Consider the following 13,194-nt stretch of genomic DNA (forward strand, 5'->3'; position numbering starts at 1 on the left):
CCTGAAATTCTGCAATTTTAACAAACTCCCAGTGGATGGCTATGTGGCCCATCCTCAGAGCACACCTGGGTAGAGGAGGCTGGTTGCTATGTGACAGTGTCCTATTCTACAGGATGAAATGGCAGGAGAGATGGAATGTGGGGCTAAGATTGGGGCTAAAAGAAAGGAACAAGCCCAAATTTAATTCTGGAGCTTCCACTTTGGATGATTGGGATGGATGATGTGCTGGGAACTAATAGGAAATATTCAAGAAGGTACAGAAAGGGGAATTAATTCCATTTTTAATTTTGTTGAGTGGCAGAGGAGCGGAGGAGCAGTGGTAATAGGCTTTATAGCCTATAGGCTAGATTCAGTGGGCCTTCAACTGGTGAAATGTACTAATCTGATCTCCGTGGGAAGCCTGGAGCACTCACATATAGATTTGAGAGTACAAAGCCTAGAGGTGTCTGTTGAAAAAGGTGTAGAAGAGAGGTGTATGAAAGAGAACAGCAAGCCAACCGTGGAGCCTCAGGGAAATTCGGAAAGACACTGTGATTCCTTCCCTTTCTATATTTAATCAGCCTTTTGAAAAGTGTTCTACATGTATTTCAGCCTCTCTTAAAGTATTTTCTATCCCTTCAAAATTTCTGCGCCTCTGTGAAAATTGATCTGTTCTTCACTCATCAGCCTGAATATACCTCCTGTGTTGGTGACAGTAAATGCCTTTATTTTCTTCTATGTGCTTTTTGTGTTTTATATCATCTAAAAAGACAGGATTCGTGATATTTCAGTTCATTCTGAATGGAATGTGTTGTCATCAGAAAGCAATTTATATGCCGATCTGTCTTTATTTACTCGAATTGTGCCCAAGCCAAACCGACTCAATCTCATCATATATCCCAGGTTTCACGGGTTATCTTAATTAGATAGAAACCCAAGTTTGGTATTGTAGGAGAGACTGTGCTTGGTGGTGACAAGTATTATCAGAATGAAAGGAATTACCATTTATTTAATGTTCTCTGTTCCACATGCTTAAAAAATATATTAGTTTATTAATCTTCAGAATAGCCGTCATGACCAAGGTATTATTATTCCTGTCTGTACAGATGAGGAAGTTAAGGCTCAGAGCTAAGTAATTTGTCTAATTTTATACAGGTACCATGTAATGAGCTGGCACTTAAAACTGTGTGCTTGACCTCTTTCTGCCTCTCCCCACTGGCTCCTGATCTGAAGATTTTAAAAGGGATGAATAGAAACTATTCATTGCTGTCAGGCCTTATGAAGACCTAATCATCATATTTGGGGGGAAGCCCTTTCTTTGCTTTTATTATTGTTTTTATTTACTTTTTAAATTTGGTTTATTCACGAGACACAGACAGAGAGGCAGAGATGTAGGCAGAAGGAGGAGAAGCAGGCTCCATGCAGGGAGCCCGATGCGGGACTCGATCCCCGCACTCTGAGATCACACCCTAAGCCAAAGGCAGACACCCAACCACTGAGCCACCCAGGTGCCCCCTTATTTTACTTTTAATATCTGGATTAAATTCCCTCCCTTATGCTGCCATAACATTATTCTTTCTTGACTCTGTTATTATTTATCACTTTATTCAAGCTTCTAAATTATTTGCTCAGCCACCCTCCCGTACCCTGAGAGGACAAGAAGCCAGTGTAACAATTTGGCATTGAAGGCATAGGGCAGAACCAACCGTCTGATCCATAATGGATTAATTCAGTGCAGGTCAATCCTCCATTTACTCATGAAAAACCTGAGCTTCTGTGGGTTCTACCTAAATTTGTATCACCTGGATAAATATTTGCTTACACAAATCAAATCATAATTGGAAAATGTTGACTTCAGAGAAATCTCTTTTCATGGAGTATGAATCAGGTATTACTTATGTCGTGGTCTCGATGTAGCCAGTCATCACTTTCCAGTCACCCTGTTTAGGATAAATTATAATCAGATCAGAGGAATTCGACTTCAAAGACTGATTTGATTATAATGATTTAACCTCTTGTCACATTTCTGCAGTGAACATGCTCCTTCAGTGATGCTGTGTGATCTGCCAGCCTATGATTATTAAGGGAACAGCCTCCTGTGCAGCTGTATTCACTTGCATAATTTTTGGAAATAAAACATTTTGTTGATAAAATTGAGGAAAGAAGAATTATGCACACACAGTGATTTTTATTGCACTATATTGGGAGAATTCTGGGGGATTGGGGGACAGCTACCGGCCAGAACAGTGTCTTTCAGCTATCTCCCAACTACAAAATGTTAGGATGAACACACCCATAACTAATTAAAATTTCAGAGGACAATAATAACCTCATAAAGTGTAATAGGATTCCATCTGAAAGTGCCATGGTTGAAAGCCTTAACTATTTAACTCATAGTAACTCAGAGACAAAAGGAATTTGGAGTTTCAATATTCACTTTTAAGGAAGGAGGAAGAAGAAATCTCTTACGGGTAACAGGAAGTGTGCTTTTTCATACTGCTGCACAAATCTGCCAAAAATAGAGAAAATCAGGACAGATTACCTTAAACATACTCTGTATGAATTCCTGCTGTTAAAAAGGTGAGCAGAACCCTATCTCCTTTACTGCATTTTGCAAAAAGTAAGTGCTGTCTCTGGTTGCAAATAACCACCTGCACAGCACTGATACATTTTTTTTTTCTGTCAGACACCAGGAATAATATAAGATCAACCTCTAAAGTGTTACATGCACCGAAGTACTTGAATTTAAATTTATCCAGTAAATGGTGAAAACTCCACATGGTGATTGCAATCTCAAGCAGTACCCACCCTTACATTAAGTAAATAGACTTCTTTGCCCTTTGCCAGGTAGAATTAAACAAAAAAACAATTCTTTGTGATTCTATTATTAACTAATAGTAGTCTTAGTGATAGGAAATCATAGAGGAAAGACCGAGAGTGTTTGGATTCACAAAAAGTGCATTTGAGTTTTTCTTTTATGCTGTGTCAACTTTATCTTCTAATACCACTGAGCCCTCAATTCATCAGTTGTAAAAAGGGAATAGTAGTAACAACCTGCCCACTTCTCAAAATTTGGCTAAAGAATATATTTGTTCATAAAAGCATTTACAAGAGCGCTGCACATTTTCCTTGGCACTAATGAAAACACTGGGTTTGGGAAATGTCTGGAGTTCTAGAAAAGAGGGAACAGATGGGGAGCAAAGTGACTTCTCCAAGGTTATTCAGAAATCCATGATGGACCTAAAGAGCAAGTGACACTTTGGGTGCAAGATCCTCCCTGGTCCTCTGGCCAAAACATGGGCTTCTCTCTTCAGGAGAATACCTTCAGCCTTGAGTAAAAGAAATGATCTTTTTAATCAAATGTGACTGCAGTCAAATAACTGCAGAAGCAGCTAATTAAGTACTGTGTTCTGCTGCCCAACAATTGCTAAAACCATAATACAGCCCAGAAAGTCATGGACATTAAATAGACAAATCTGCCATGTTGCCCTAGGCTGACCTATGGATTAGAGAAGCCAATTCAAAAATGAGGTAAACAAGTCTAAGTAAAACTATATAAACTGGATTTATTTTTTAAAAATTACACGTGTAAGAACAAATATCAAGGAGGCAATGATTCCATTTACTAAACAATTAGTTATAGAACTCCAATGAGTTCCTCTTTCAAAATGTATTTGATTCTCAATTTTGTGGAAATATATATTGTACATAAGGCTGGTTCATCTCCATTGATGATATGTCAGTAATTAATGCACAAAACCATTTTCTAACCACAGGCCATTTCAACAGAGTGATCACAGTATTCTATAGACTCGAGTGTGCCATTGCATGTAAAAGTTTAGAAATGCCCTGATTAGGTCTTTAAAAACTGTCTTAATCAGCAGTTTTCTCAGTGTAAGTCAGTGCTTATAAGAATAAAAAAGGCAATGATTTGCCTCTGATGATATTATACATAACCTACATTTTGCAACAATCGCCAGATTGAAAATATTTTCAGTGGTAGCAAAAAAATGCCAGATGGCATGCTGAATAAAAAGTCATTGATCATAGCAAGGATCAGCTGAGGTCTATCAATTCTAAAATAAATTTCTTTTCACTCAGTTTGTTGGCTTTAAACAGCCAGTTTATTGTACATGCTATATATTTTGTTCAGTGTTTGTGGTAAAATCGTTTTTGTCTCATTACCTTTCATTGCGAGGATTGGTTCCAGTTCTGGATAAGACAGAGAAAGCATGCTCCACTCTCTGCCTCCTACTGAATGCAGCTATAGAATCGAGTGGAATGCTCGAGGCAGCTATTTCAGGTATACAGAAAATAAACAGTAGCAAGCATATTGAGGAAAAGACCAAAATTCAAAGTACTGCCTAACTAGCCAAGAGTTTATCCATTTTTTCACCCTCTGTTTACTCTACTCTGGACTTCACATAGCCCAGAACACATAAGTAGGCTTCGGGATATGGACACAGAGAGATATAGGAGAATCTCTCTAGCTCTAGCTAAGTAAACAAGGTCTCTTCATGCTGGAAGACAGTGGGGAAAATACTCCAGATGTTTTTTTCTTTTCTCTGTTCTCTTGGGTAGCTCTCAAGAGATCTTTTGGTTGCTATAGCAGTGGCAGTGACAATGTCAGAAGCCTAAAATTCTGAGAATGAGGAATCTTCTTTTCTGATCAGAATGATATAATGCCAGGATGGGGTGAATCCCCACTGTTGCTTTTTTCTGTCTTTATCCTCCTTGTTATTGTTTAACTCTGGATATGAGCCCATTTTTGAAGTATGCAAAAAACAAAATAAATAAAGTCCATTTTTTCTGACCAAAGAATGAAAAGTATTACTCCAAGGAACCAGAAAGTATTAGTGAGATCTTGGTGCTCGCTTCGGCAGCACAAACGCAAAAGTTGGAATGATACAGAGAAGATTAGCATGGCCTCTGAACAAGGATGACATGCAAATTCATGAAGCATTACATATAAAGAATGGAAGAGAGAAAGAGAGAGGGAGAGAAAGAGAAAGAAAGAATGAACTAGTGAGATCTTCAAGATACAAGAGCTCAAGAAGGTGACCTATAAGGTTCTTTGTGACTTCCTGGGCTCATCTCAAGTTGCATATGCATGGCCCGACACTAGAGTATACAAAGAACTGAATACAGGATAGGCAGCTATCTAGTTCCCAGATTGGCAGTTGGGTGGTACACACATGGCTCAGATCCAAACCTGATTGCAAAGGCTCTGAAAATGGAACTGACATTAAAACCACAACCACCGGTCTGACTGGAGCTTGTGGTCTAAATTGAACCTGGTTGATTGCCTGTTAAAACAAAAATTTCAAAATTCCCCATCCACTTAAACAAAACTCAAAAACCTCATAACATAATACCCAAAGCCCAGGATACAATTCAAAATCACCCAGCATACAAAAACAAAAAACAAAAAAAAAAACAAAACAAAAACAAAAACAAAAAACAAGGTATCTCAACTCAAAGGCAAACACAATAATCAAGCAACAGAGATGTTAGAATTAACCGACAGTGCTTCTAAAGCAGCTATTAGGAAAAATGATCCCAAAAGTAAAGGCAGACACCACTTGAAATTAGTGAAAAGACCAAAACAAAATATGAAGAACTGAAATTTCAGAAGGAGAAATATAGTAACTAAGGTTTAAAAAACATTCACTGGATGGGCTCAATAGCAGAATAGACATAAAGAATGAATGAACTTGGGGACACAGCAATAGAGATTATTCAGTCTGAACAACAGAGAAAAAAATATTGAAGAAGAAAAGAAGAAAGAAAGAAAGAAAGAAAGAAAGAAAGAAAGAAAGAAAGAAAGAAAGAAAAAAGAGGAAGGAAAGAAGGAAGGAGTAAGCCTCAGGGAAAAGTCTAGCTTTGATGTCACCAAGACCCATAAGAGAGGAGAAACCATTTAAAACTTCACAAGTTTGGCAGAGAGAAACTAAATGCAAGAAGTTCAATAAACTCCCCAAAGGATTGACTTAAAGATTCCCATACCCAGACACATCATAATCAACTATTGGGAACGAAAGAAAAGCATCTTGGAAGCAGGTAAAAATAAGCAACAGATCACCCACTGAAAAGCTATGACTTGAATGAGTCCACATTTGTCATCAGAAACTGGACAGAGACGTAGCACGTTGTTTATGTGGTGAAAGAAAAGAATGGGTAGTCCAGACTTCTATAACCAGCAAGAATATCTTTCAGGAATAACAGTGGGAAAAAAAGACATTCTCAAACCAAAAAAAAAAAAAAAAAGAAAAGAAAATATTTAGCAAGCAGTCTTGATCTATTGATCTAAAGGATTGCTAAAGAAATTTTTCAGAAAGAAGGCAAATGATGCCAAAAAGAGATCTGTAATATCAGGAAGGAAATAAGAGTACAAAATTGGCATATATTTGTGTAAATATAATAGCCCCCTTTCCCCTTTTGAGTTCTTTAAAATATGTTAGACTGTTGGGTGTAGAAACATATAAATTATGTTAGTGTTTTCAGTTGAGGTTGATGTGATACATACCTCCATAGAGAAGAGAAAGTAAAGAGATCTCTAAGATGGTATAAAAGTGATTCTCTGTAATGATGAGACGTATGTGTTCTGTGATCCTTAGAGCATTCACTAAAAATAAAAAAAAAAAAAAAAACACAACCACAAAAAAAAAAAAATCCTGAAAAACCTACAGTACCATGTAGCTAAACGCAGGCAGGGAAGGGGAATGATGAGGGGAATGAAACACAAAGAAATCAAACAGAAAGTAAATAATAAATGACAGACCAAACATATTAATGATTATATTAGTGGTCAAGACGCATCAACTAAAGGACAGAGAATGGATTGTTTTTAACCGACAGAAATTTTTCCTATCCACATGATACTCACTTCAACTACAAGGACATAAATAGGTTAAAAGGGTGGGAGGAGGGAAAAATGGGGAGATGTTGGTTAAGAGGTACAAAGTTTTAGTTACGTAAGATGAATAAGTTCTGGAGATTTAAAGTAAAACAATGCGACTATAGTTAGCTGTACTACATTGTGTAATTGAAATTTGCTAAGAGCAGAGATATTAAATTTTTCTTAACACACAAGGGGGGAAACCTCACAGGTAACTGTGAGGTGATGAGTATGCTAACTACCCTGATTGTCATGATTATTTTACAATGTATGCGTGCAATGAATAATCAAGTTCTATACTCTATATACACAAAATTTTAAATTAATTATACCTTAATAAAGCTGGGGAGGGAGGAAAAAAATGAGCTATCAAGCCATGAAAAGAAAAAAATAGTAAAGGGATAGGAAAAAAATACACCATGCAAACATTAACCAAAAAGAAAGCTAGATAGCTATGTTAATATAAGACAAAGTCCAGAGCAGAAAATGTTACCAGAGATAAAAAGTGATATTGAATAAGGAGAAAACTGTCAATCAAGAAGATGAAGCAATTAAAAGGAGAAATTCAAAATTTTGACATTTGGTGTCTATAAAGAGCAAATAAAAAAACTAATTTTATTTGTTGAAATATATCTTACAACAGGAGAATGTGTGCATGTTGATTTACATAGAGGGTTAAATGAAATTACTTGCATTTTCCTGTTCTTTTTCTTCTTTATTTTTAATTATGAGTCATGTCAGTGAATTGCAGATAATACCATGGAAGCTTAGATTTATTTTCCTTCTAAACCAATCTAAAACTTGACAATCGTGGCATTTTTATATGTAAATACCTCAACTGGGAAATGAGATATTTAAGGACATAGCCTACACATGCTTTTTTGTAGTGCACCAAAAACCCGTTGCAGTGATGATAGAAATATTAATGTACTGGATGGAGAGTGTGTCCTGAAAGTGACACAGAATGAAGACAAAGACACAAGCAACAGAAAATTAAGAGTGTTGATATTTAAATTTTGTCATAAAAATGACTAAAATAGTTAATTTCAACTTAGGTTTATTTTTTGAAAGATTTTCATTTATTTTTTCATGAGCGACACAGAGAGAGGCAGAGAAACAGGCAGCGGGAGAAGCAGGCTCCATGCAGAGAGCTCCATGTGGGACTCAATCCTGGGACTCCCAGATCACACCCTGAGCTAAAGGCAGACACTTGACCGCTGAGCCACCCAGGTGTCCCTCAACTTAAGTTTATTAAGAGAAATATATTATTTCATGAAATGTGGAAGAGAATTTTGGAAGAGAAAAGAATATAATATTAAAACCAAGACTCTAATCACTGGCAGACTCTCCTAACTAGGTGCATACACTTAAAAAAATTCATTAAACTATTTAGAAGAATGATCTTTTTTCTTCTAATCTAAATATTTGTGAGAAAGGCGATTTCACAAAGAACTGCAATATCCCAAAATTCATTCCTTTCTTGGTGCAGACAGTAGTTCATGAGGGAAAAGAGCTTATCCTGAAATGATTTATCCAAAGCCAGCAAAATCTGTTCTGCTTTTCAAATTATGCTATTAGGAAGACTAACCTCCAGGTGTTTCAATTAATCGATGGTATGATTTAAAGATCTGCAAAACTTTGTAGGGCTTTTTTTTTTTTTTTTTTTTGCTGTACCGCATCATTTCAAATAACACTTTTAAGCCTATGTACTAGCATACAGGAATCTAAAATATATTTATTTTGTTTCTTATATCACATCCAAGCTTTTAAATGTCTTACAGTTGTAAGTACCAGACATTAATTATGTCTGTTCATAGGAAAGTAGAAGTTTCACAGTGTTTACATTAGTTTAAGTCAAAGGTTCCTAGACTTCAGTATGCATGAGAATCACCTAAGAGTGCTTGCTAAAAATACATTTCCCCAGGACCTAATCAAGAAATTCGGGTTCAGTAGGTCCAAAATGAAGCCAGAAATCTATATTTTTATTGAGCAACGAATAGCCTTTGGGCTACTCTGGTCTAAATTAACTATACCAAAACACATTTCATTTTGGACTCCCTATTATCCTGTTTAATTATCAAATTAAGAAATAGAATCAGACTATCATATAATGAACTATAGCTTCTTTACCTTTCTATAAACTTACATAAAGACTGATTTCAAATTACTATGGTAAATGTATTCAGGAGGAGTGAAAATAAAGGGCTACAAAAATTTATTTATGTTTGATCAAAGTAACTGAATAGAAGGGGGCGACCCATGACTTCTTGGTAAGTCCACAACCGTCATATTTGCAAAGCATTTACCTACACCAAAAGTAGGGTTGTAAAATGGTGATCACATTAGAATCTGTCTCATGGGTGGCTATGAAGAATAAATTAGTATTAATTTATGAATCACTGAGAACAACAGCTAGTGCTCAGTAATTTTTAGCTACCATATTCTTCTCCATTATTATAAGTTATCTCACAGATAATGGGCCAAGCAGGGAATGGTATTAGTATAATAGGGAAGCTGTGTTGGTTGAAACATTTTTCCTTGGCAAAGAGAATCAAAAGGTAGGAATATAAATACAATCTTCACCAGGAAAGGATAAAAGCCCTTAGTTTAATTGTTGCACAGTCTGGACCCTTTCTTGCTCAGTTTTAAGGAACATAAAAATGAGTGCTTGTACATGGGGCTCCCTACCAGAAAAATGTACCCTCAGCCTTGCTCAGCTCTTGACTTCTGGCAGATTGCACTTCCATCTGCATTGTTTCAGTGCTGGGAAGCTGGCATTTCCTCCTGATTATTTTTGTGCCTTTTTAATATCCTCTGAGGCAGCCTTAGGCCACAGTGAACTTCGTCCCTGAGCTGGGCAACTTATTTCCTGAGCATCCATTATTGTTGCCACTCAAAACTCAGTAGAATCCATTTGGCATTAATGAAGCTATCCTTTTATTGTATGGGCCCCTTCATTTCATCTAAGAGAGTACATTTTTGTAACAATTGCAAAGTAAGATATTCTCACTGTTTCTTTTAAGACCACAATCTCTTTCCATTTCAATTACTTCTTCCGCAGGGGATTTGGAATGGCTGCACCATTTTAGGGATCCAGCTGGGGGTAAGTGGAATTGGGACTATATTTTGTCTAAGGTTAGTATATATATTTATGTGGTTCATAGTCACTTCCATATATAATTAAGCTATTGATAGTTATTCCTACATAGGAATGGCTCCCCCAAATGATCAAACAGCCCCTTTCATTATGCTAGAGAAAAGACTGAATTATCTTTCTCTTTGTGTAGGAAAATATATTGCAAAATTATTGTCATGTGAAGAGGAACTCAAAGAATTATCAGACACAAAATGTAGTAAAACATATAGGATAGGAATTTATTCTGCTGAGTTGTGTCAGGCAGTTAATCAAATGTCTTTTCTTTAAACAGATCTTCAAAATTTTGCAAGCTTCAGACTCTAGAAAACACTGACCTACTACTGGTTTTGATTAAGTAGTCTGTTTCTACTCCGTTTTTCCCATAAGTCCTATTATTTTTAATTTTTAATTCATGATATTGTAGAAATTGGTTTTTCCCCCAGGAATACATGTCATGTTATAGCAGAAACATCAGTTGCTATTGTATTATTATTATTATTATTATCAATACAATTATTGGACTTTGGGATAGAGGGGGGAATATATTTAACCAGACCTGTTCAATAATATGAAGTGGTATTTTTTAGGTATTTATTTATTTATTTTAGGGGGGTGCTGAGGGTGCAGAAGGAGAGAGAGAACTTCAGGCAGACTCCCCACTGAGCACAGAGCCTGACTCAGGCTGATCCCAGAACTCTGAGATCATGACCTGAGCCAAAAGACCTAGTCTGATGCTCAACTGACTGAGCCACCCAGGCACCCCAGGAAGTTATTTCTTAAAGTGATTTTTTTATTTTTTATTTTATTTCAAACTGTTGTATTATATTTTTAAAACTACATTTTAAGAAAAATCAAGAGAACTAAAGCCCATAGAAAAAATATCCTTTTTCTGAAGTAAGAACTAAGTAGATCACAATTTTCTTAATATATTTACTGAACTTGCATGTTGTTTTAATAGTTACAACTTCTTGCTGGTTTGTTTTGTTTTCTGTCTTAGAAATCTCTAATATCTGAGAGTAGCAAGGGCCATGTCACACCTAAGAAAACACCTAATGCCTGCACTTATGTAAATTACTTGATATTATCTATTTAAGCTTTCATTATTGAAAAGTGAATAAGGTAAACCATCTTTAACTTCATTAGGAATATCGAGTTAACCAGAAGGTAGAAACTTCACCATGTAACTGTTCACTTGTGCTATCATTCATTAACTTTGCTATCTTGGAATTAGACTTCCATTTGCTTCTTGATATCTTTCTATGAATCAATCAATCAGCATAACAGAGAGTGATGTGGGTGATACTTTACACTAGATAGTTGGGGATGAACAGATAAGGGGCCCAAAGGATGTGATATTCAAGCAGAGAAATAAAACCAAGTGAAGAAGTCAGCTATGTGAATTTTTTATTGTAATTTTTAAAAATAGTTTATTTATTTATTGGAGAGAGAGAGCAAGAGAGAGCACAAGCACTGGGAAAAATAGAGGAAGAGGGACAAGCAGACTCTGAGCTGAGTGTACTGCCGTGGGGCTCAGTCTCAAGACCCCAAAGATCAGAAGATCATGACCTGAGAGATATTAAGACTTAGAGCCTTAACCACTTGTCTAAGGTGCTCCACCTTTGTGACTACCTTGAATATCATTTTACCAGGTAGAAGGCAAATCTGGAAACCCCAAACAGGATATGATAAATGAGGAAACAACTTTAAAAGTAAAATATTTTGAAATAGTACAAATACCTTATATCTGTAATAAAATATATAATTTTAACATAGAATTATTTGCCGAATTAGGAATTAAACACAGACTAGGATTTATAGTACAGAACTTTTGTTTTATTTTTTTTAAGATTTTATTTATTTGTTCATGAGAGACACAGAGAGAGAGAGAGAGAGAGAGAGGCAGAGACACAGGCAGAAGGAGAAGCAGGCTCCATGCAAGGAACCCCATGTGGGACTCGATCCCAGTGCTCCAGGGTCAAACCTTGGGCCAAAGGCAGGCACTCAACCGCTGAGCCACCCAGGCATCCCAGAACTTTTGTTTTAAATGTTTTTCTGAAACATCTAACTTGTTGTGAAATGGCTTTGCCATTTAGCTAAATTATTCTTTTCATGTCATTTAGTATTCAAATTATAATTTATTTTATTCTTTGAATATTTAAACTCATATCTATAATATTAAAAATGTATAAATAGATGCTGCGTTTTAATTATAAAGCTAACCGTCAAAATTTATTTAAATGTTAAGCAATTTTAATAAAATTATCTTTCCTTCTGATACTGTCATTAATCAATGTATCCTAAGTATTGCCAGCATACATCACAATATATACCCATCAGAAGTGTCATTAGAGAAGGACCCTGACTACAAAGAGCTTATAAATTTAGTTTTGTAAGTCAAGAGAGATTTATAAACATTGCATTCTTATGATAGACATTCAGCTAATAAATCCTAAATAAGTTTTGATTTATAAATCCTTTTATTGCCCTTGGGATTCAAGGGACTGATTTATGAGTCAGTATGCTAAAATCTATAATTTGATCAGACATAAATCTTATTCAGTGATTTCTGTTTTAACCTGTAATCCATAAATCCTGGTCAGTGTTGGCTTTTAGTTTTCAAAGTGTTCTCCATTTACCAATTTGGTCTCATAAGTACATACTTTAGGATGTTGATGATTAAAAGTGATAATTTGCACGTAACTCAGTTAAATAAATATAGCAGCTGAATAGAACTTTCTCTTTGTTCTAGGGAGTGAGTTACTAGAAATGAATTCTAAATGCATTGATGATTTCAAAGTGTTTTAGCTGAAAGAACAATAAAATATTGTCATTAAAATCATTGTTGACTGTATCTGCCAAGTTAGGACTGGTGTGCCAGAAACCACTAATTGTCTTCTGATAGTCTTCTGATAGCCAATCTCTCCGTATCTGTCCAGGATAAAAACTACATCTCTCTCCTAGCCTTCCTGGCAGCTATGTGTGACCATGGGACTAGCTTACAGCCAATGGTATATGAGCAGGGGTCATAAGTACAACTTTAGTACACACACTTAGGCTGGAAGGCAAAAGCAGTTCAGGTCCAAGTGGGGAAGGAAAAGAGTGTAGACCCTGACATGAGGATGCTGTTCTTTGAGATCTGGTACTCTTATTCCATAGCAGTTAGATGAGGGGGAAGACAATC

General features: G+C 36.0%; 1 protein-coding gene and 1 non-coding gene across 2 annotated transcripts in view; both read left to right on the plus strand.

Moving 5' to 3' along the window:
• The window catches only part of CYYR1 (cysteine and tyrosine rich 1), a 103,330-nt gene that overhangs the window by 14,770 nt on the left and 75,366 nt on the right, over nt 1-13,194 (plus strand). The window lies entirely within an intron of this gene.
• LOC121479605 lies at nt 4,847-4,953 on the plus strand. The gene has a single exon (XR_005984767.1). It is a non-coding gene; the product is annotated as a U6 spliceosomal RNA (small nuclear RNA).

The sequence above is a fragment of the Vulpes lagopus genome, chromosome 20 (assembly GCF_018345385.1).
Source record: "Vulpes lagopus strain Blue_001 chromosome 20, ASM1834538v1, whole genome shotgun sequence".
Lineage (NCBI taxonomy): Eukaryota > Metazoa > Chordata > Mammalia > Carnivora > Canidae > Vulpes > Vulpes lagopus.